The sequence below is a fragment of the Sparus aurata genome, chromosome 6 (genome assembly GCF_900880675.1).
Source record: "Sparus aurata chromosome 6, fSpaAur1.1, whole genome shotgun sequence".
Lineage (NCBI taxonomy): Eukaryota > Metazoa > Chordata > Actinopteri > Spariformes > Sparidae > Sparus > Sparus aurata.
This window is the reverse complement of record NC_044192.1, coordinates 31,684,689-31,709,837: the sequence shown is the minus strand read 5'-3', so window position 1 is coordinate 31,709,837 and position 25,149 is coordinate 31,684,689.

Sequence of the window (25,149 nt, the reverse complement as noted above, 5' to 3'; positions counted from 1 at the left end):
TGATTTTTTATTATTTTTTTTTTTTTATTAATAGAATCACGAAAATCGAGTCTTTCTAACCATACACTTAAATCGAGCCGCTTGTCTACTGGCCTAGCCGTGTTTGTAAACCAGGTGTGTTAGGGTGTGTTAAGACCAAATGTAAGAGAGTTTTTGCACGGGGCAGTCACATACAAAGTCTTGCAAAATGCTTGATAGAACGCAAGGTGACACCATTAGACGCTTACATGCTTCCGCACGAGTTGAAATCGTCTGATCCTGAGCAGAGAATTCGGGCAACACAGTGTCACAGCATGGAGATGCTCCTGACGTCACAGAGGAACAGCGACACTTACTGTCGCTGTCGGTGAGCACAGATGCTTCGTGATTAAGCTCACTTACACCGACAAAACAACAAAAAAAAGTGCTCAGGGAAAAGTTAGCATTAGCATTTGCCGCCTTCCCCAGTAAGTTTGCACAACCACGCTTGCCAGGTTTACTAGAAAATTCAAGGTTCTCGTTTACATGATTTCTTTTGGCAGAGGAGATATGCCCGACAACGTTAAAGTGCCTCAGAGACTCAATTCTAAAATGAAGAATAAAAGAGTGCGAAAAGTAGACTGGGTCAGCAGCAGGGCCAGTACTGGAAGTACTCTGCAGTCCTGTCTTTCCTCAAAGATCAGTGGGAAGGGGAGTCGAAGGAGACAGGACCCCAGTGCCAGTCAACAAAACACAGGATGCAGAACCAGTCGAGCACCAGGGGTCAAAGGCTGCATTAGCAGGGCCACTGGAGATTGACCCGAGAGGTCACTGACAGAAGTTGGACTGAACACACACACACACATACACACACACATTCGAAGAAGAGTTTTTCTACGATTGTATAACTGGCTAGTATTTTTTTTTTATTTTTTACAGACTGCAAAAAGAAATTGACAAAGAAAATGTGAAAAATATCCAAAGTTAATCTGTTCTGTTACGTGTACCAAACCTGCTATTAAAATTAAAATCACAATTTATGATTCACACCTATTTCTATTACCTAAATAAAATGACGTTAAATGAAAACCGTAACTGAAATGGCCTCAGACTGACTCCTGTACCCGCCTGTACTGAACCTGTACCGCAAAAAGTTTTCTCAAGAGAATGTGCGGGAATTATTCTACTGAACGGCATGACACATCCGATGAAAATTCATTATGTACTACGTAATAGAATACAGTATGCATTACATTATGTGCACATAAAGCTTGAATTGCCAGTCCTACCTGCTCCACCTTCCCTCTCAGAGGAGCCGCTTTTCCCTGAGAGCCTGCTTCCTTCTCTTTAAAGGTCGCCGCCCCAGCCGAAGAGTTTGTTGAGTTGCAGATTATAAACTAAAATATGAATCTGGAACTGTGGTCCTCAATTTGCACTCGGCAGTATGATGAAGAGCTGAGTATTAATTATTAATCAGTTAGTATTTCTCTCTCTCTCTCTCTCTCTCTCTCTCTCTCTCTCTCTCTCTCTCTCACACAGACAGACACAAATATTTCATCATATCCAATTGGTTTATGATAATAAAATAAATTGTTTGTTGAAGTGGTTGTGCTCAGAGAATGGCCTTACAAGGTTTGGCGGACATTGGCAGGTCAGCAGGCGGTTGCAGGGTGCCAGGTCTCCACGCTTTACATTTTTCACCTTTTACAATGTATTCATTTTGACACAACAATCATAATACTGCCACTCAGCAGAGACGGACGGGTAGCCTGTAGCTGCTGTCCATCCGTGAAAAATCCTGGCACCGATTCCTGGGCAACAGGTCATCGCAGCGGGCCCCGGTCAGCCTCAAGTCGCGCTGTAAGCAGCAGTCGTCCCGACAGCTTCCGCAGAAGGGAGTGAAGTTCACTGAGCTGTGCGCGCCCTCCAGATGATGTTACGAATCCAGACATGACCACAACAGGTCCAATGCAGCAGTGGTGTTTATTTCAGTCATGGTTGCTGGCAGAAATCAACGTCACTCAAGTGTGTGATACCTACGGAGGTAAGCGCCTCCTCTTTCCAGAAGGAGTACCCCCATCGGCTGGCGAACATTTGTCAGTTATATCTGATAAATAAAAAAAGATGAACATAATTATCGCAGCTGGCCCTACATATCAATCTAACGCCGACAATGATAGTCATCCAGCATTTCTATTTAACAGATTCAGTGTGGACAGAGAACGTCTGATGCAGCGAGATAATCAGACGCTTGCTCGCTGTTTGGGCACGGTGTCAGAAATAACGGTGGAGTGAGACATCCGCACAGAGCCCAAAGGATACCACAAGATGACACCCACCCCTGCCACAGTCTGTTCACCCAGCTGCCATCTGGCAAAAGATACAGAAGTATCAGCTGCCGTGCCACCAGACTGCAGAGCAGCTTCTTTCCTCAGGCTGAGAGATTCCACCGCATAAAATTGTTTGTCTTTCGTTTCTTTTTTTCTGTTATGTTGCACACAGGAGCTAAACACAGTTTTGTTTTACCACCCTGGTGTTGTAAAATTACAATAAGCGAACCCTTACCTTTGACCTTCAAATCAGACGGCACCTGCCCTCGGCCCCTGGCCTGCCAGTGGCCATCACAGCAGAGATGAGCAGAGCAACACAATTTGAAATAAAAATACTGGATTTAGGTGATGGGTTCACCTAAAAAAGAAGAACTAGCTGAAGGGTTGAATAATTCAGAATCACCCTCTGAGGACCATGTACTGTAAGTCTGAAGCAATTTTCCACGGAAATCCATTAATAGCAGTTGAGATTATTTCACTTTGGACTGAAGTGTTTTTTCGAAAAGACCAAGCGAACAACACCGCCGTCCCCAGAGCGTCCCTGGGCGCCTAAAAATACTCATGTGTGTGATAAAGGCAGCGATCCTGTTATCACCGCTGTCATCTGTCTTCTGTGTAACGAGGATTTTGGGTTTGTTTTGTCTGTTTTGTTTTGTTTTTTTTGTAGGTTTTGTTGTTGATAGTTCATCGGTAACGTGTCTTGTTTTACACATTTGAAATTAAAAACCCTATTCCTACAGAATCTAATATAAATACATTGATTCTTTCCCCTAAACAATGCTATCACTATTCTGTAAGTGCCCTCCCGAAATCTTGACCTCTATTTCCCACGACTGACTTCATCTCTATATATTGCCATTGCTGCCCACGGTTTCTTGAAAAAGTGCCAAACTAATTAGTTACTCTTTTGAGCCGTAATAGTCTCTGAAGAAATTTCAATCTGCCTTACGCGCACCTCATCGCAGCGAGACAGCTCCTCTCGAAGGTGATGAATGGCTTGCTTTAAGTAAGTAAGGTGGAAAATCCTGTTTTAGTTCTCCTAGATCTCAGAGCAGGTTTTGACACAGACGATCATTCACTCCTACTCTCCGGGTTGGCATCCCTGCCACTGCTTTAGGCTGCTTTTCTCTGTATCTGCTCCGCGGAACTTTATCTGATGCCATCGCAAAGCTCAGGTCAGCGCTTGTGATGTCCTCCGTGGCTCCACCGCGGGTTTAGTTCTTTTCCAAATATATACTATCCTTACATTAGATAACATGCTATGAAAGAACAGCGGGTTTGCAAAGGTCCCGCTCTCCGCGAAAGAGCCTCCAAATCACTTGGATCGCGGCGTTTACAGCTCGATCAAACGCGCCTAGATATTCAGACTTCACTTCAGAGGTATCTGTCGGATTACGGCGATACTTATGATCTATAATATATAGATATGATCATGATCAAGGTCTGTTTTATTGACTGACTGTGCCATATCTCTGTTTTTACCTACAGCCCCAGGCAGCTGCTGAGGCCAGAAGAATACAAACTGTGCAGGTTCTCAACCACAACTCCTGTACTCTTGGGTTCACATAGAGACAGGAATAAGCACACACACACACACACTCTTTGTCGGAGCACAGGTACACGTGATTCTGTTTTTCAGCCTCAACCGTTGTCAGACAGGGCGTGCTCGTTGCATCAGTTTGATTTCCACCTCCACATTAGCCATAATAGATGTCGATTACCCATAATGAATTGTTTATATGTCGACTTCTGTTTCTGCCACCAGTCTCTCAGACCTGTGGCTATTTATAGTCTCTGCACATGTACCCGTGTGATATCTTGTTATCATCACGCAGCACGGAGATCAAACAAAGTTTTAGTTAAAAGCATATAGAAACGCACTTAACGACGCCTCACCACGAAGGAGAACACGTAAAGTACACAAACACAGGTGAGTTAAATAAACCGCAGTGTTTATTAAACGGCTCATAATATTCACACAAAATACTCACTTGAAATGACCTGTATGAACGTGACTTATGTAAGTGTATTATAGATCCCTGCAGGGTTCGGCAATGGCTGTGGCTCAGGGTTTAGAGCCAGCTTCTTGCTATCAGAAGGTCACTGGTTCGATTCCCCCTGGTCTGCAAGATACTGAACCCCATAACTGCTCCTGATGTGCTGGGTGGCACCTCACACTGCAGCCACCGCCATCAGTGTATGTATCACTTTGGACAACAGCATCTGATAAATGCCCTAAATGTAAAAAATCTCTGTGCGGATGACAATAAAATAATGTCATGCAATTTTACGTACATACATACACAGTTTATCAGTGAAATTACCCAGAAACCTTTAAATTCAATGTTTTATTATTACATTGGATCCATAACAGACTATTCCTTTTTCATTTCCACTGTGAAAAACTGCACTCTATATAACTCTGGGCTGTTTTAAATTTTTTTTTTTTTTTTTTTTTTTTTTACAATTATGCTCAGCCGCTGCCTTAAATATTTGCATTAAATTTTCAAATGTGCACGTTCCCCAAGCAGACAGGACCGCGTCTTTGGTCGAGATCTTGGTCCTGATTGGATAAAGTGGACAGGGCCAGCAGATAATGTCTTTTCTCTTTCAGAGCATGAGGAGAGTGACGGTTTACTGACCAAACTGCGATCACTGTTGGAATATAGAGCCAGTTAGCACTTACCTTATAAGAAGATCACACTTAGAGCATCTTTAAACTGAATCAACGACTGTTCCTCCAAACTGACTTATGTTACAAAGTCGAGCTGCAACTGCTCCCACAGGAGCTACGTCGTTTCTGCATAGGGACGAAGATAATTTGTAAAACTGCCCTCTGCATAAGTGTGTGAGGGGATAAAGTTTGCACACTAACCTTCATCATGGTTAGCACTTGTTTTTATTGTTGTGAAAACAATAAACACACACATATAATGGAAACTCCTTAACACATTTCTAGATACTGTAAGTCATTTACAGTATCTTAAAATATATTAATATTATATGTGTTTTCTCCAAATTATGAAAAGGGCTCGTTCTCAGGAGACTTTCAACTTTGAAATAAAACTGCATGCTGGGAAGTCTGCCAATGTGCACATCCTGTTTCTTTAGAAATGTATTCATATGAGTCGATTGAACTTAGTACAGCATACGCTTACAGTATGACTCGTCAGGTTAAGTCAAAAGACACTGAGCTAGGAGAACTTGTCTTAAAAGTTCTGAAGTGATTTGAAAATAAAAACTGGAAACTTCTATACAGTGTTGGAGAAGTCACAAACTACATGTAGTTCAGCCGAGCAGTACTTTGAACAAACTACATTTCTACCCCTGGAGAAATGTGGTTTGTAAAACTACTGCTAAAAAAAAGTAGCTTTAGCAACTACTTATAGTCATTATACTGAGTATACCAGTGTTGAACTTCACAAACACTTTGGACATTTTGGGTCGAGATTCGAAAGATTTTGTGGGGACTCATCTGGCGATTTCTTTGAAGTTAAAACTTTTGTTGTTTTCAGCTTGCAGGGCTCACATGCATCTATATCCAACATGTACATGCTCAAATATGGCAGTGGTTAGGCTGGTGTGTTTGCGGGTGCATAGGTGGTAGCAGGATGGTTATTCATGACATGCTTGAGCCATATGAGCACTGCCTTCCTTGGCACAACAGGGCAAGCCAATCAGAGGCAGTGTTGGCTAAGCATGTCATGACATGTTTCATGCCTTTTTCAAAGAAAAATAAATAAAATTCATATTATATAGGTCTTTGTTTTAATAAAATAAATATTTCATGTTATTGGCCAACATTTTTGTTTGTAAATTGAGTAGTTATGCTATAAAAAATGACCCAAAAAGCAGTTGGAATACTTGACACCGCACAAAATATGTATGTAGTTTAACTACCAGCAAGTTACAGCAAATTGTAGTTAAGCTATGGAGTTTAACTACATGTAGTTAAACTCGGTCGATCAATCAGAGCGGCATAAAAGTTGCCGACATACGGCCTCAAGATCATATCTGTCTGTCCCCTTTCAAGCGTCAATAATGTTCTTACACTAAATGACAACTAAATTTCTCCAAGTCACTCACACCAATCTTAATAGCAATCTGATCAGTATTTAAAGACCACATACGAGTCTCTGTATCACAGTCATGGTTATCTTCTACAATCACAAACTTTTATATCAGTCTGCATTGTTTTGTAGCGAAATGTCTTATTCAGATGTTCAAATATGTGCATGGTTTGAAATAAACAAATCTACCTGCATTTTTTTATTTGATTTGTTTGCAAAAGTTAAAATGAAGCAATGCCTTCCGGGAATTTCAAGACTGAATCGAGTAGACCGCATCTGCGTGGCTGTTGGAAGTTGGAGATTGGAAGTTAGAAGTTGACTGTGATCAAGCTAGCAAAAAAAATTAACCTAGGCATCAAGCGACACAAGGGGGGAGCGGAGGAAAAGAGAAAGAAATCTAAGAGAGCACTGTTGGCCGACGGTGAAAAATGCTGCAAACTGACTGATTTGTTTTTAAAATCAAGTGCAGCTTCAGCTAGCACTAGCGCTATTACTGCTAGCACTAATGTTAGCAACACAGCTGAGCCAGCACACCAGGGAGAAAGACAGGACAGTGAGGAATACTAGCCAGGGGAAATGAGCAAGAGGGGGATAAAGAGGTAGACATGGATAAAGAATGATGGTAAGACATGTTTTTATTACAGAGCGGCTGGCGGATGATTTATGAATTTGTTTTATGCATTGGGGTTGTGCATTGATATGTCCATGTTCTAGTGCAGTTAAATCTATCTATCTAGCTATCAAAGGTGCGTGTGCACTCCGTGCGTCAAAAGTTCTATCTGCACCCCCCGCGCGCTGGTGGGCCGCTGGTGGGCGGATATGCCTGGGCCGTTTTTTGTTCCCAGTCAGTCACTGGGTGGGATCACAGCGTTACGCACAAGTTTACTTCAACATAGTCTTCAACATTGACATGACCAATTGAGTTTTGTTGGTACTTCTGACTAATTATTGCAGACCTGGGATTTGTGTTTATGACAGTGGTGCTGCAGCTGTTGAAGCTGTGGGGATGCCAAGTCTCACAAAATGCCAATTTTCTACACAACGCTGCTTTGAGTTAGCAACAAAACATATAGATCTCTCCGAATTCCTGTATTACAGTGCAAGCTCTCTTCAGAAACCCAGTTCACATGGTCCGATACATTCTCACTGCACTGCATTTTTTGTGTGAAAGAAATTGCATACATGTGGTTTTTATGCATACGCATTGTTTGACACACCCCTCTCCTTTAATAAAAAAACATGATGAAACTGTGTTTGCAGCTTTTTGCTGCCACTTTACTTGTGCTCCATACTTTATTTGGATTACCCTCCTTGAGTCCATGTTTATCAATAAACATATCCATCTGATTCCCACATTGCAAATTCAACTTTCAGAGCACCCAGTAACACTGATAAGTGCTGGGAACACTGAAGTGTGAGTGTTATTTAAACAGAATACTTAATGTGAGACTGCATTTCTACCCACATATTCTGAGCAATAAAAAACTGCTAATCACACTTTCTACAGGCTTCGGCGTGTCATTCGCGAAACGTTAATTTTGAATAATAAATTACCTTCATGGTTACGGCGGTCGGTGTCTGACTTCTGAAGGATTCTCATGTTCTGAAATTAAATATAGAAGAAAAAAATATCTTGTACATCATGCTCGCCTTCGCCGCAATATACAGCAGCTCCACAATGTGCTCTATAATTGAATACAGTGTAATGATGGCCTTGAAAGTCTCATTAAAAAACAGCTTCTTTGACATGATAACAATATTCTGACACTCCCGGCCCCTTCAGCAGTCAGCCTAATGCTCTCCAATCATTGTCTCTCTCTGTGTATAGAAATTGACATTGCCATGCGCAGAAGGAGTGCCGCGGTATATTTATCGAATCACCCCTGCCTCCGTGCTCCAATCGATACTTGAATTTATGAGCCAGCCTGCTACATATTTTTTACCCTCACCTCCAGACTGGAGGGCACTTTAATTGGTGAAATCTATCCCTCTGATTAGACATAATTCACACTGGGCATTGTTTAATTCTCTTGTAATTGAAGAGCGGAGTAAAGAGACAGGGCTCTTTAATTAACACTCGGATCCCTCACATGTGGATAAAATCAATAGCACATTCCTCCATTTATAATTCAGAGACAAAAGTGAGAAATCTGCTGCTTGTCCCTAAAGTGATAACATTTACTCAGACGAGACGCAGCGTCTTAGACTGCAGCAATTGCCAGTGTAGAGCCTGACAAGTGAGATGATTGGATATCACTCATAAGAAGGACCGGTCTAGACGCTGTTAATTAAAGTAAGACAATTATGTATAAAAATAAAAAAAAAGAAAACACATCTCATTCTATGAACCTATTTACACTTGTTATTAACACGTGATCATGATTAATGTCCGTATGATTAAAAAATTAAAAATGTGTCGTCACTACATTTGCACTCATGACCTTTTGTGTATTAGAATTGTTAGCACAGTTAGCGACGTCACGGCAAAGTATCCAAAGGATGCTCTCTCCATCTGTCACTTGACCCTCCGCAGTGCAAATAGTTGCTCTGAGCAGTCCAGCACTATGAGGTGAGTTTGGCGTAGCGGCCACAATCACTGACCGGAGAGACTTCTTCCAATACTCAATCATTACAAAACGAACAGCTGTTAAACAGTGAGTACCTTTCTCTTAACGACACCTCAAAATGACTCATGTCCTCCCTTCACTTCCCCTCTGCACCTGAGACTGTTATGCCACTGCAATATACTGTATGTAATATCAATTGGACCTGAATGAACAAGGTGGCTGGGTAACCGCTGAGTAGAAGGCTTTGAATGGACAGACCTGCAGACCTCACAAACACCAATCAATGATGAACCAGTAATGGTCAGAGTGCTGCGGTCACACTGTCACACGCGATGAATGAATTATCAGCTGGAGACCATCTTGAAATGTGGTCATATCAGCTGCAACGCCCAGCACGAGTTCACGTTCTGACCCAAGACTACTCAGAACTCATTACTACATTATTACATGACTACTCAGAACTCATTACTACATTATTACATGACTACTCAGCACTAGGGGTGGGACCATACGGGTAACTCACGATTGGATACTGTGGCGATATTTGGCCCACGATAATGATAATATCACGATACACGATATCTGCAATATTCAATATATTGCAAGAAATTTCATCAACGATATATCACGATATGTGACTGAAAAAGAAAAACGTCTTATGCATCTATTGCATTTATTTTATTTTATTTTCTATAAATTGAATATGCCTTGATGTGTCCAGGTTGACTCAAAGCACTTTTATGTTCACACTTCCCAGGTACTGGATGGTTGAACATAACTCTGCACATAATTGGTTGCATACTGAAATGTGCCCAATATTTCATTTAATTTTTATGTTATTCTTATCTTGTTTAGCTATTGTTAAACTAAAACGGGCCCAAGTTTACATAAAACAAGTTGCTACTTTTCAGTATCAGAAAGCACTGTCCTGGTTTACATAAGACATGTTATTAAGGTTCATGCACTTTAATGTGTCCAGGCAGCTCAGGGTTCTCTCCAGACGGTGGAACAGCGGCGCTGCGCCGCTATACTCATTTTCAATGTTAGCTTATAGCGGGTGTTAGTCTTCTCATTAAAAAAAGCGCCCCCCGGCTGATGGCGCCTACTTTACCCTCATTTACAGGATTAGCGCCCCCACAAACAGGACAGGAGAGATTAAGTACTGACGGTGACAACCTGGTAAATCCATAATGTGTGTTGTAATAAAATATCGATATTTGCCGTCAGTATATCGATTATTTATTGCGACAGAGAGCACAACAAAACATGCAATATCGATTTTTTTTCCCACCTCTACTCAGCACTCATTACTACATTATTACATGAGTACTTAGAACTCATTACTACATTATTACATGAGTACTCTGCAGTCATTACTACATTATCACATGAGTACTCTGCAGTCATTACTACATTATTACATGAGTACTCAGCAGTCATTACTACATTATTACATGACTACTCAGCAGTCACTACTACATTATTACACAAGTACTCAGTACTCATGTGTAGGACCATAGCCATCTCGTAACTCAGCCTTCATTTTGATCTTAACTACACACCTGTAAAGTTCCCTGACTGCACTGTCGCTATCATGCTGACAGACAGACAGACAGACAGACAGACAGACATCCGGCAAAGAACTTGAAACCACTTTTGTGTTTGTTCCCACTACAATAGGTGTCTCCAGGACCACATTTTGCCATTATGACACACACACACACACACACACACACACACACAAACTCACAAAGTGAAAACATTGCCAACTGAAGCTGTCATGGCCGGTAATAAAAATGAAAATAAATTGTTTTCAGTGCTAGCTAAAAATGAACGGATGAATACTTCTGCGAATCTGATTCTTATCGGGGTCTCCAACTGGTGCCTTCTGAGCATTTGGGGAGCAGACTAACTGGCAGCGATCAAAATGGAAGTATGGCAAAGATTGGTTTGCTTAAGGCATCTCAGTTGGGGACTGTGTGAATCATGCGTTCCCCTCTGGGTTCATTGTAGCTGAATGTGCTGGCTGCTGACACCACTGAGTTCTACAAACCTGTATACTCAACTGGACCCGACCTGTCATGGCTGCTGCTTAAACCAGCTCTCGCACATACTCCCTGTCCTCAACACTTTGTGTACATGCTGAACTGCAGTCGTATATTGAAGAGACATTGTCGGGGATCGCCTGGTTCGTTCACGCCCTGAGGTGTTACTGTTCTGCATTTTGATTTAAATACTTTCATTGTCTCTTAGTGATGTCTAAATGATCGTACCGTCACGGTACAACACATATACACGTCGGTATGTTACTACTTACCATGAAAATGATACACACAAAGCATCAACACTATTGTGGCAATGAAATCATCCAGTTCTCGAATTTCTGAGATTATCAACTTCAGATAGATAGACCTCCGGTATATGTGGAGGTCTGGACCCAGGCATAACAAAACATAACACTTAAGCTTCACATATAAGCAACACAATTACACTGTTTCTTTCCAAACACGCAGTGCATATTGGAGAGACTGCGTGTGTGATTCACCATCATTGTTCACTCGCTCCCTTCCTCTCTGAAGGTTGACCTTAAATCCACTTGAATCATCAGTGGTGTTCTTATGAGGGCAAGTGAACAAAAACACTATAGAAACATATAAAGGTCTGTTAGCTAAGAGTTGAAAAGAAGCCTGGGACACCATCTTGAATCAAAGTATCTGCTTACCTTTAATATGTCCGTGGTCTTCATAGTCCCTGGACCTGAACCGCTTCCATAAACCTGAGATGACTGGCGAGTCTGCCAGCTCTGCCTACCCAATTTGCATATTTAGATTTGATCAGAGAGCAGGCACAATCATGATAATTATAATTATTATTGATATCAGGTATACACGCACAGGCCCCATAATTAGATGTTATATCCAGATCATGTATCCACACACATTGCATGTTAATACAGGGTGAACGCTGAGTGGATTTGCAGTCTGCCTCAGCAAACACAAACACGAGGAAAAAATAAATAAATAAATAAATAAGGCAAGCATAAATGAGAAAAACGATCAGAGCGTCAGCAGCGGCTCCAGAATCTGTTAGTTAGGGCTGATTTATATTTATGTGGTTTTAAAAATGTTCTGACAGTGCGCTGAGCACATCAAATGGGATTGTGCTTCGGAGGAGGGAATCAGAACAATATCGTCATTGTCCCCAATCCAAGCGCGCACAAAATGCTCAGTGACAAAAATCTGTGCTGATTTATATTTATGTGATCTTGAAAAGGTTCTGACAGCGGGCTGAAAAATACAAGATGAGACTGTACTTCAGAGGACAGGAGATGATATTTGCCATTACCTTTGAAAACTGATTTATTTTGGCCTGTAAATAATTTAATGTGAGATAAGCTCCTCGGGTTGAAGTTTGCCTCCGTCGGGTCTTGATATCCCCTCGGCCTGTCGACTCGCTCAGCTCGCCCCGGTGCGGTAATGACACTTTTTTTTTTTTTTTTTCCAGGCGCTGGCGACGGTCACATTAAAATGCTCAGCGAGGATTTTTAAAGTCTGGAGGAGAAAAAAAAATGCCAAATCAATCTTCAGATGATTAACTACTATTTTCAGCTGCAGTGAACTGAGTAATGTGCACCCGGGAAAGTCCCTTCTCTCCACCTAAAAGAGACCCTTACACAGCATGCAATGTAGTAGTGCAATAGGTGTTGCTTATAGACATATTTATGCCTTGTGTTCAGTGGCGGTTCTAGACCAGTTTTAATAGGGGGGCCAGGTTGGGGCCGGCTTTTTTGTAAGAGGGCACATACAACCTGGAAAAAAGGACAAATCCCTCATTCAGACAAAGCAGTGTTTCAATTTCAGCAATTTTGATTGGGTAGTAAACTGCTGAGACACTTTATTTCCCTTCAGAACAAAATCATTGCAAGAAATCTGTCATTGTATTATTAATGCAGACTCCCTGTCAGGGGGGCCACAGGGGGGTCCAGACTCAGAGTTACGGGGGCACTGGCCCCTGTTGCCCCCCCCCCCACCCAGAACCGCCCCTGCTTGTGTTTCCCAAATCTTTGCAAAATAATCATTGGAGTGAAAAGCTTTTCACTTATAACTATGTTAGGAGATGAACGGGTTAAAATGACGAACAAGCCAGAGCGCAGCTATTAGGTGGCCATGACCTATTTAATGATGTTAGTCAGCGGAATTGACAGCCCACGTTAGCACAGTGCGTTTCATTACATCGTCATCGCTACTTTAACTGATTACTGTCAAACACGGTCAAGCCTTTATTCCCAAAACACTGCTTCTCCATTAGGACCGTGTAATGCCCCAGGGACTGCCGTTTTTTTTTTGTTTTTTTTTCCCGAATCACATGTATCACTGGCACCACTGTGTTTGTCATGCAGAGTGTCACCATAAGCCTCAGTGTTCGGGCATAAAAAAAAGCCGCTAACTCTGGCGTGCATTAGGAGAGCTGGTATTCCATAAATATTAGTCTTGCAACACATTTTCAGCTTGAGTGACTCCGTTCATATTAAGAGGTGACAAACAGATGGGATGTGCGAGCTACAAAAAGAGGCAGGCTTAGGGCTGTCAAATCAATTCTGGGAGAAGTTGTAATGCTGCCCGCGCTAAGCGATCCCTTAATTAAATACAAAGACTGATGCGGCTCCATCTTTTTTCCGCGTCGAGTGTCTGAGGAAAAGAATCCACACTGCTCAAAAGGCTCCTTATAATCCCCAATAAGCAAGCTGTGTTGGATAATTGAAATCGAGTTTTGCTCAAACCAACAATTCCAAACTGCCGCAGAAGGTGAATCAGCATAAAAACGGCTTCTCAGTCGCATTGTCGAAGCTGCGGCGTTTTGACAACTTGAGTCCCATTTGCTAATAATAACACTAATAATAAATAATAATAACTGTTTTCTTTTCAAGCCCAAAATGCTCTTCAGAGGAATGGAAATACAGAGCAAATTACACAATACGGAGCATCCGTAGCACAACTTCAGACACAAACGAAGAAAAATCTATCAAAAAAATACCTCTATGAAAGATATAAAAGCAGAACCAACAGATGGATGTGATAACTTGACAAAACACTTTCATGCAACAACAAAACACCCATTAGTCAGAGAGGCGAATCTATAAAAATATGTTTTTGAAGCAGGGTTTAAAAACAGAAACAGTGCCAGCAGACTGAATATTAAATGTACTGCTACAAAGCCAACACAGAAAAATACCTTCATCACTCTGCAACTTTAGCCTGGACTTTGTGAGAGCTCAAAGATTTAAACTACCGGCTCTGAGAGGTCTTTTGGGACGGAAAGGTGTAAAAGTTTTGCACTTAAATAATCCATTACTGTGCCATGTAAAGTCTGGTGTGTAATTTTTATAGTAGAAAGAAATAAATTGGCAAGTACGGCAAAAAAGCTGAAGTGATGTAGGTGGGGAGAAAAATGTCTTAGTCAGTATCCTTGCAGCAGAATTCTGCACAAATTAGAGGCTGAGCTGCACCTCCACTTCTGAAGAAGCAAAGAGTTTCAAGGCTCAGCCAGAAGGAAGTGAATGCATGAGTCATTCTAAACAGCACTGCTTGAGATTGTGGAAATGTTCCTGAAATTTGGTTGGGCAAAGACACCACATTCAAGTTCTAGATCCAGGAAACACACTTGATGTTAGGAGAAAGGAAACAAAGCAGTGGGTTCGTTTGTGTAGAAACGTGGTGAGTGCCAATGATTGGGTCCTCTCTATTGTTAGGGCCCAACTGTAGAACGCCAAAGACATCTGATTGTTTACATCAGGTGTGCTCAACCAGCAAGACACAGTGGAAAGGAATGAAGAGAGGGAACAGCGTTAGTGAGAACAAAGCAGAGCGTAAAGAAATGTTATTTTCTGACTGTTTCATGGGGTCGTGTTCTAATGCATGATTACACATCAGTCCCTCTGCGAAACCGAGATCAAGATGAAGTTATGTGTCATTACACAACATGATATTGCACAGAAGCCCAGTTAAAGTTCTGTACGGTACACACTACAAGCAAAACACATATAGAGTAATCGATAAATAGTACCAGGAATAAAGTTTTCATGGCGGAGTACTGAGGCTACCTCAAAGCCTGAGGAATGAAGCTTACATTTACATTTAGGGAATTTAGCAGACGCGCTTGTCCAAAGCGACTTACAATAAGTCACAACAATTTGTCACAACAAAGAAACCAGAACATATCATCGTCACTATAGAAAAAAAAGAAAAGAATAGAAACAATTTTCAAGCCCCCATCTGAGCATCGTAGCTGCTGTTTATCAAGAATACCTTAAGTGCATAAGTGCTATGACAGTCACCACAGTCCGTAGTCTGGTACGGCATTGGATATTTCAGTAACCGACTGTGGCTGGGGTGGGTGTTGCCTCTGATGGCATATTTTGTTCTGCACAGGCACCTCACTAATAAAAAAAAAAATCACTGATGCTGAGTTGATGGATACAAATGATGTCCTAGGCAGTTTCAATTGCATGCTATTGCTCTCCCGTCCACGGCCGTGCACGCACCACGCAGGTGCCTCAGTCAAAACGCTTTGTGTTGCTCGTCTAAAAAGGTTAACAAGACCTTGGCAGCAGATTTTAATCTTCTTAAGTTTTTCCTTGAGAAATAAAGCAGCTCTGTTCTCTTTTTTACTGAGTGGCAATGGGTGACGTCCATGACAGGATCTCTGTGATTTGAATTTCCCATTAACCAGAAAACGGTTCATCTGCTCCTCCTCAGCTGGGTTTATGTGTTTGCCTCTTTTTTTTTTTCTTTTCAAAAAATATACAACCAGCTGTTTGGTTTCGCCGACACTGAGCTGTAGCTTTTTCTGTGTACACCACTCTGCAAGATTGTTGATCTCTCATTGTTGTCTGACACCCGATCGATGATGGCAGTGGCGTCGTCATATTTCGCAACAGAATTCTCTCCGTGTCTGGGATTGCAGTCATGGGCGTGCAGCATTAAACAGCGGGGGGGGGGGCTGAGTACACAGTCCTGAAGGGCTCCACTGTTTAACATGAGATTGGAGGAGGCGTGACTGCCAATAAAAGCTCTCTTGTACCTGTTTGTGAGGAAGTGTGGTACTCAAGCCCAGAGTGTGAAGTTTTACAGTTAATTTCATGGGGGAGATTGTGTTGAATGCCGAACTAAACACGGCAGGCAGCATTCTGATATCGCTGTAGCTGCAGCCACAGCTTGTGCTTGTGCTTGTGTGTAGCTCAGCCCCACCCTCTGTCAAACAGTGGGTGGGTCATGACTAAGTATTGACTTTTAAAGAGAATCCAACATACTAAACCTTATTAAAAAGTAATGGCAATTTAAAAGGTCTGTGGGTTAGAACATATTTTATGGTTGAAATGTTTAAATGGGAATTAAAGTTGAGTATAAACAGTAGCACAGAAAAAGGGAATGAAATTATATATGTTACCATATACATATACACATATGCAACAGCAAAAATACGAAATATGCAGTGACATATAACTGAGCTACCCAGGGATTCAGGGGGCAGGGTATGTGAGAGGCATTTATTGTATCCACTGGACACGTCTCTTAACATCTCAAACCTCTTGTGATTACAGCCCCGTACTATCCACTGCACCATGTATGCCCCTTTGACTGGAAATAGCAGGAAAGGCTGAGGTGGAGCCGATAACATTAACAATGGCTCATCCGCTATCCCAAAACACACACACATTGCACACGACACCCAAAATATGAAATCCCTCATTTACCAGAAAGACTCTTAGACAACGATTTCAATGGATGACTGTGAAAAACATTCATGTAAGCCCGCTCTTTATAATTACAAGCGGGCCATATATGGTCCAACTCTGATCTCCCAAATTCTGAGGCTTGCTGGTTTTAATTAGAGCCGTTCTAATCAGGAACAGCTGTGTACCTGGGACCCCAGGTGATCGCAATTACATTGATAGAAAATAAAAGCTGTGTTCTGAGTTTGACGGACCACGGAATCATTAAAAAACTGAACTTACTTACATGAGCGCAGCCTTCTTACAAAATGCAAGTGAGGTCCTCTGAAGTTTGTTTTTTCTGCTTCATTTCAGATGCAAAAAGGAAATAAATGATTTAGCCTGTGGGTGTTCCGGAACATCAGACGCGTGCACGTGTGAAAATAAAGTGTTACTGATTTAGATTCAGAGCTGGAAGTAATTTCATTTTCAAGTGGCTGTGTTTTGAATCTAATTGGATGGTCATACATAAATCACACGTAAAACTGAGGTTTGTTTTACTTGAACAATGCCTGCCCTGTTCCCGATTCAATCAAAACATGTGCCCTGCATTCCGGTACCCACACCTCCATTCTATTTAGGACACCATAAAACAGATGTGGAGTGTGTGAACTGCAGTAAGCCAAAAATACCAGGTGACATTTCGCAGTATGCCAAGCTAGCATGCTGTTCTGGCTATTCTGACCCACAATCCTCTGTGCAGCAGAAGATACGCCAAACAAGTCACAGTGTGTCACGTGTATATAAACAGTACAGAGAGGGCTAAAACATTTGACGGACGCAATATACAATTTGGAATGCTCCTTTAAAGTAACGCTTATGTTATATTGTAAGAGTTGATAGGCTTTGTCTGAAATCACTCCCTAATTCCATTATAGTGCCCAAGGTTCCCAAACTAAAATGTTGAGCTGATGGCATGTAGACTAGTTTCTGCTAACAATCCCACAATGCAATGTTTCCCATTATACAAATGCAGTTATCACTGTAAGTTAGTTAGCTTGTGTCTCTGCAGCTGTCAGCTATGGCACAAAAATGTAACAAATTCACACTTAGTGCGCACAAAATGCCATCTCAACAGCATGTGGGGTAAGTATGTGATTTATTCTTTGCCATTATGTTTGACTTGAGGATGAAAGAAAGTTTGGTGATGATCCAGTTCGGTCTGTGAGTTACTGTGAGTTATATATACATTTCTAGGATAGTGACGTTTTTTCTAACAATTGCCAAATTAAACTGAGATGTGCAACGCGGTCAGAACACATTTAGAGCGGCGCAATCTCTAAATTGCCAATACACGAGAATGTGGTTGTGAGTGTGTTTGTCTGTCTTTTGACAGCATCACGTACTGTGCTGTGTTAGCCCTGGGAGGACCTCTAGGCTGCCAGACCCGTGCAACCCTGGGCAGGATCAGACGGTATGGATGGATGATTGATGTATAACAGACAGTGCAACCTGTGGAACCCCCCCTCCTGCTCTCTGATACAGTTGCTTGGTGACAGGTGCAAAACACATTCAAGGTTTTCATTCCTCCCAACAGTCACAGAGGTCCACATGAGTGAGAAAAACACATTTTCAACCCCTTCTCCCTTATTTTCCCAGCTTTCTCCCCACAGCCATTTCAGTTCATCACCTTCTTCTTATGATTTCGCCGGTGGATGTCCAACGGATAGATAAATACACTGTATATCCAACTGGGAGGTTTGATTCTGTCACCACAGATGTATTCTCATTCTCTCACAGGGATCTGTTTTGGCAGAGGTGGTGTGGTGCTTGGAGGGCTTTGGAAGTAGGAGTTCTGAAGTCTCTGATGAGAGAGGGCTGAGCGAAACAGAGAGAAGGAGGGCTCTTATCACTGTGCTGGCAATTAATCCTGCACTCCCACATATACTGTACGCTGCTCCTGTGTTGCACCCTCTAATTTACAGGCTGAGAGACAGCAGGTGTTCAGGACAAAGTAAACAGAGGGGAAGTTGGAGGGAGGGATCGTCCGACCCGCTCCAGTCTGCTATTATGTGGCTCCCTGCTGGACTAAAAACAAGGAGACACCTCTCTTGGTATGCAAAACCTGTTTAGCATTCCCTGTCTAAGTACTAGGCCAGGGCCCAAGGTCACACTTCCAGGGTAGGCTGCGCAAATGTTGTTCTACCCCTGCGGCGTCAGCCAGCGAGAAAATTAACAGACACTTTGTGTTTTTCAGCGTGTTCCAGTGGGAGGGATGGCTGACTGCCACGTTGATCCCGTCTTGATCTCCTCAGCTGAGCACTCCATTATTCAAAACAACAGTTTACCCTCCACCCAAAGTTATGTTGCAGTATAAATAACTTGTTCCTCAATTAAAGCTGTTCGAGACAGCTTGGCGCGGTAACGTTACCGTGGTCAAAAGGTCCGGATTTGCAAACGCTCTCGGTTGCATTTGTTAAACAATTAACAGGTGTGAGCTGCGTGGTGACCGTGGATCGAGGTGGATTAAGAAACCCATGCTGAATGGTGATTTTCAAAAATCTGGTTCATTATATGCAAAGAAAAGCGAACATTTCTACTGTATTTGGTGCTACAATCTAAACTAAACCATAAATAAGAGTAGGCATTTCTGAAGGGTTTTTCAACGGGGCACTCCAAGTATTAGGATTGCACTTCCATGTGGTTACTGTACTCACAGGAGACAGATTTAACAAGAATAAGGGTTGGGATTGAATATTGTAAGGTTAGCTTTCCTTTTTTAGTAACTAAACAGTCGAATCAGATTTGTCCTTGTTTGAAAGAACTATCAGTGTTATGTGCAGGTAAAAAAGTCAGAAGCATAAAGAAATTTGTGTTTTGGCTCATTTCTATTTGAAGGCACACATATTGGATTTATACAAACAGCTGTTGTGCTTGATTTATAACTGCTGATTGTCCTCTGCAGTAAAAACAATGACAATGTTCATTTGTTTTGCACATATCAAAAAACTATTTAGGAAAAAATTTAAAAAATCAACTCATGATGGCAATATATGATGAATCAGGAGATAGCAAAAAAATGTGTAAAAGACATCCTGTTGGGATTTGAGCTTTTGTAACAAATTTCATTCAAATCTAAAAGTCAGGGGAACCCAAAATAAATTAGGATTCATGACTGGGAACCATGACTGTCTGTACCATTATTTTTTTTTCCCAAACCAACAAATATATATTTACATATTTTACCAGACAATTGACAAGTTTCATCCATCCATCAGCTGAAACCCCTTATCCTTTCCGGGGTGGAGGGGCTGGAGTCAATCCTAGCTAACATTTGGCAATGGCGGGGTACACCCCCGATGAGTCGCCTCTTTGATTTCAAAAGTTTGTGATCATAATTCCACCAAATAAAAATAAATAAATAAAAAAAGTCAGGTGATCACCAAAGTCATAAAGACTCATCTTCTGGGGATCACGAATGTTTGTCCCAAGGTGTATGGCAATACATCGGAATATGTTGCTCAAAAGCAAAAATTTCAAGCTCATACATAGTGGTGCTGGAAAGAGAACCACTAAGAATTAATCCCTGCCGACAATTAATGTCTGCTTATTTTTTATGGGAATCCTGTAAGTGTCTATAGAGATATTCCAGATATTACAACACCCACCCCAGCCACAGTCTGCCCACCCTGCTGTCGCCAAGCAAAAGATACAGATGTATCCACTGCCGTTCCTCCATGCTCAACACCCATTCAAAAAAATATCTCCTGTGCAGCATAAAAGGACTAAAGTACAACCTGTATTCTGACTGAATGGACCGACTGACATTGCCAGATTGTGGCTAAAACTGAATGGTGAGAATTGATGCAGCACTGATTGAGTTGTGATGATATTTAAGCTCATCCAGCTCCAGAAATCAACAGAAATACAACTGAACAGCACCCTTTGATGGACCTCTCCTGTCAGGAAAACAGCCAAGCAACCAATCTGTAACATTTGTAAAAGACTTGCCATTAAAAATTTGTAGTCTCAAGCAGAAGCCAAGATAACACTGATGACATAATTAAAGGCCTTCCCTCAGAGCCACGGAGGACATTTTACAGTTATTTAGATTCACAGGCAGAGCTTTCACTACTTTGCTTGATGATTACATTGATCTCGGTGTTTCCATTAACTATCTACAAAACAGTTTTATACAAAACTGCTATAAATTAAATGTAGCTATTTTATCACATATCGCCTCCTGACTATAATGGCTTTGTAAGCAGTACTGTACGAGAGCACTGCAGTGGCGTTGCTGCCTCAGCTGCAGTGGCGGTATAATTAGCATGCTGTCAGATGTCATCCAGTTGGCCTCCAGACTCGTTGCAATGACCTTTACCACTGTTTGAACTTTCTCTCAACGTTAAATATACATATTCTGCATTGTCGCATGCTGCTTTTTCTTTAGACACACATTGGCTGACATTTCCATGCGAGTCACTCAGATGTCCGCTGTTATCTTCTTCTTGGAAACACACCAGTAGCTGTTGGTATTTCCTTCCCAGGCCACAGTTGCAGAGAGGTTCGTGTTCCATATTTATCTGGTTTCTGTCGTATGTTTTAATTTGGTAAATATTGACTTGAATGTGTCATGTTTAAGCCATGTTCAAGCCGCTTTGCTCCAGGCTGAAACATCTCAGCAGCTATTGGATGGATTACCATTCAGTGTGTCCAGATGATACATCCTATTGATTTTGCTGACTTTTAGTTTAGTGGTTGACATTCATGTATTTTTAATGACATGCCTGTTCAGCTATTGGATGGATTGCCTTTAATTTAGGTGCAGATGTTGCCCAGGGCATGTAGCCAATAGACTTTGTTAATCCTTTGACATTTTGCCAGCTGGGGGCTACAGAGAAGAGGAGTATTTCATTTATCCAGTGAGATGTCTATGTTACAAGATGGAATGACGTGAAATTCAGTGCAGACATTGACGTCTTAGTCAGAAAGAATTATTGTAACATTTGGGATCCCTTTAGTTTCCAAAATTTGTTTTGTCCCATACTTTGGACCAAATACGTAAATCCACCACCTGTTCTGTACTTTGTATGCTGGGTAAATTAGCAAATGCCAACAAGCTTAGAAGGTGAAATATAAATGTAATGATATCTGCTAAATGTCAACACGTGAGCATTTCACTAAAAGCACTCAGGTCATGTCATGTCTCTAGCTGTCTCATATAGACACACAAGATATCCTTTAGCGTCTGTGTATGCACTCATACAAAGCATTTCTAACACATAGGTTTCGGCACAAATATTGTCAGTCAGGTTTAGGAGAAGATCTTTGACAGTTGGTTTAACAAAGAACGTGAACCCCAGTGGGTGAATGTCTTGCACTGACCTCTACCGCTCCTCAATCTGATATCGCTATGTTGGTGTTGTTCCTGAAGCATCATGATTTACATTGCTCCACAGCAAGCGACCAACTACATCAGTAGTATTTTAGTTTTGCAGCTCTGAAAATAGGATCAGAAGAGTACACATATGAGAGGGGTTATCCTTTCTAACACTTTGAAAGGGTGCATTTAAACCCAAAACATCCCAATAACTGTTGTTGGAGGATTTTTTTTCCTAAACCTAAGACATTTTGTCGCCTAACCCTAACCACATATTATTATCTTAACCCGACCAAGTACTTTTGTTCCTTTAACCTAGCCATGAATTTTGTTACTTAACCTAACAAAGTATTTTGTTACCTTAACCTAACCAAAGTGCAACAGGAAAATTGAAAAAAGAGAAATCATAAAGCAAACAGCACAACAGTATGTTCCTAGTGGGCTACCATGCTGAGGTATCTCGTCTCCCCAGTGAGAATGCTGAACCCAACCCATTTGGCTAAAGAGTCTGCTCCAGATGTGGTTTCTGTCACTCCTGAAGTGACATTAATTGTGATTTTCCAGAAACAACACCAAGATAAGTCACAAAGCTAAGACATCACAGCAACATTATTGGTCAGTTGCAATGATGTTCCAGGAGCAGCAGTAATTACAATGTTCTGGGGACACCGACATAGCGATATCAGATAAACTGACCTCCACCCTTCTAGAGACTTTGTCACACTGTATAGTTCATTGGGGGCAGCAGTTGCTCTGATTGTCTCATATTGCCCTGGATAGGTTTACATTAGAGTTATTTTAAAGCCTGCTGCAGCTCATATGGACACTTAACTGCTCCTTCTGCATCCATATGAGATGAGTAAACGTACTGTCTAAGTCGAAGTCCAGTCTCACAGAGCTGCGTAGCATGACTGTTAACACTTAGCCTTGGAGTTGGTCTAACATGCACTGGTTGTATAAGCCAAAGAACCACATTTTATTTCTGTCTAGTATTTGAGAGATGTCAAATCATATCATGTAGTAAAAGGCCAAGAATGCTTTCCAAACCAGCAGCTCTTATCGCACAGTGGCCTCATTGACATTTCCAGCCATTGATGTCGAAGCAAGTCACTGTCCAAAGACATCTTCTGTAAGCCATGGAAATAACAATGGCTGAATGGGAGCACGGGGTTGAACACGACTATGGGGGCTGCGGGCCAGAGCAGTGTAGTAAACACAATGGCAGCAGTGCTCTGTGCTGCTAGCAGATGGTATGAATAGGTTTATAAATGCTTGAGTAGGCTGTCAAAATGATGTGATCTGGCATTTAACCATTTGTGATCTACGGAGGGAGAAAATATGATGTGATAACCAAGGACAGCGCTATCTGTTCTGTGGCACTGAGCAGGAAAAAATCTGATCTAAAAGTGCGGATTTCTCAGGAATAATGGCTTTCATGGCGCGCTCAGATAAAGCATCTCATTTTGTAGATGTCACATGTTGTGATCAGTGGAGACTTGCGTACCATATTTCCACCCAGAGATGCCTTTGAGATATGAATCCCTGCCAGACAGCGCTCTCAAGGATCCGCGCGCCTCCTCTTAAGTAAACATTTGCATTCGTCACACATCTGTTAGTGTATCAAATCGTGCTCATGCAAAGTGCTCTTCTCTGAAAAAAAAAAAGATGAGATAAAAAAATAATAATCTCCATCAAGGTTGATTTTTCCAGCTCAAGGTCGCGAAACGCTGCTTCGACCTCGGTCCACTCAAAATGAAGTTCAACCAGGCCGTCCATCCACGGAGCCAGTTGAGCGTCCTTCTCTGCCTCCCCGTGCTGCAGGTTTTTTATCAATTATCATCTCATAAGTGCTCATGCAAACAAGCCTCCGCAATATAAATTGGAGCATTAGGGATATGAAAATTCATGTTTAGTGATCTTCATACTTAATAGAATTGCATTGTTGTATTTCCTGTGCTATGCAAATTGGAAAAAATACTTTTCAAGGTCATTTAAATGCTAGATGTAGTTAATGCATGTTATGACAGCAGAATATGATACATAAATTTGCTCCGCCGTGGGTGGGTGTTTTAAGGACTGGACGTGACATGTTGTAAAAATGACAGGGTGGCTGTGTACCAGGATGACCTTAAACCCTCGGCAAAAAAAAATATATATATATATCTCCAGTTTTGGTGTCCAGAACCTCAGCGCTTGTCCCTTTGTCTCTGAGTTAATTGGATGTCAAGGCCTTTGGACAGATTTATGTTCTTTCGGGCCAACGCTTCGTCTGGAGGATGACTTTGGTGCTGTTAATGTGCAGCCTGAACACTGTCATGGCCTCAACTTGTGTGTCATCACCTCCACTCTCACCATGCTAAGCAGCTCTGCCTCTCACTGTCTCACATGGGCCCGAACACGCACTCAATCCATCCCACAGAGCAGCCGCACATTTTACCGGGCCGTCACTCTTCGGAATAGCCAGACTGAGACCTAAAGTAGTTCCTGAGCTCTTATGCCCACTGAGATGCATTTAAATCAGCCATGTGACAGTTGTGTGTATACGCATGCTATGAATATAAAGGCAGCGAGCGATGCCGCTGAGGAGCGGATGAAAAAGGGAGCCGTAGACGGAGGTGAAATGCAATGTTGAGGCCGCCTGTGGAAATGCTGCCGGAGCTGTAACATCTGAGAAATGTCTGCTCTCCACTCAACAGAAACAGATAAATATAAATTGATTGGAAGTGAACTCCCACAGTGCAATGTGCCAGAGTGTTCATAGACAGGTGGAGATGCAGAGTGAAGTGCTGTGAGCCTTTGAGAAAATAGGCTCTCTACACAGTAACATGCAATCTGTAGTGTGGTGCCATTCGGTGATGTTTTGGATTGCTTCCTACGGTAGTGATGAAATAAATATGAAAGACGCGCTGGTCGGCACTGGACTCGGTTGCGCTAGGAATCTTCGACAACGCACCGTACTGTGTTAACTGTGAACATCAATAATGAAATGTGTCATTGTGATACTGTAATTAGAATCTTGCATAATTTAGCTTCATTACCATACGTCATGCAAACAGCTGTTTTTTTCCCAGCTGTTGTTCAGATGGTCAATCCAAATTCCTCATGGAGCCTTCTACAAGGAAAAGAATCAGCC